The sequence below is a fragment of the Malurus melanocephalus genome, unplaced genomic scaffold, assembly GCF_030028575.1.
Source record: "Malurus melanocephalus ecotype Western Australia unplaced genomic scaffold, MMel_1.1 scaffold_1622, whole genome shotgun sequence".
Classification (NCBI taxonomy): Eukaryota; Metazoa; Chordata; class Aves; order Passeriformes; family Maluridae; genus Malurus; species Malurus melanocephalus.
In genome coordinates this window covers 7,217-7,950 of record NW_026624854.1, presented here as the reverse complement: position 1 = coordinate 7,950, position 734 = coordinate 7,217, and positions in this window count along the sequence as shown.

Here is a 734-nt window from a genome sequence, read left to right as displayed (position 1 = left end):
TCCAAAATGAACTGAACTTTTTCCTCTGGTGCAATCCCAGCCAAGGTTTTTGGGTCAGTAGCCCAAGGCTTCAGGTCGTGGTTGGACTGGAAGATCTCAGTGGTGTTTCCAGCTCAATTGGTTCTGTTTTTATCAGTTCCAGCAGAATTGGTGTCCCCTGTTCAGGACATCCTGTCACTGTCACTGTCACTGTCACTGTTCCTGGGCCAGCTTTAAGGTCCTTGGCTGAAGTACAGAGAAGGGAACCCCAAAACTCAGCTGGTGCCAGGCTCAGCAGTGTTTGTTTGTAACCCAAATTTGCAGCAGCCTCTGCCAGGCCCCGAGGTGCAGCACGGAGCTGAACTCATCAGAAACAGCGAGGAAATGCAAATGAAACAACAGCGAATTAACAACACYGAATAATTAAACCAACCAAGTGCGATTGATCTTGCCCTCCAACAACAGCAGGGACTGACGGGGACCGGCCCAGGGTGGCCTCAATGACACACACACGGCTCTCYGTGGGCGAGGCAGAGCCCGGGGCGGCCCCAGGGAGGGGATGAGGCAGCAAATCCATCCCTCCCACCCCATTTTGGGTGGATTTGGGCAGATTTTGGTTGCGCTGTTTGAGTGCTGCTGCCAGCGAGGAGCAGCAGGAGGAGGAAGAARAGGAGGAGGAGGAGGAAGGAGGCAGCCAGACCTGCTCAGGTTGCCCAAATCCTCCTGGTGCTGTCCCCAGCGGGGATGAGGCAGCA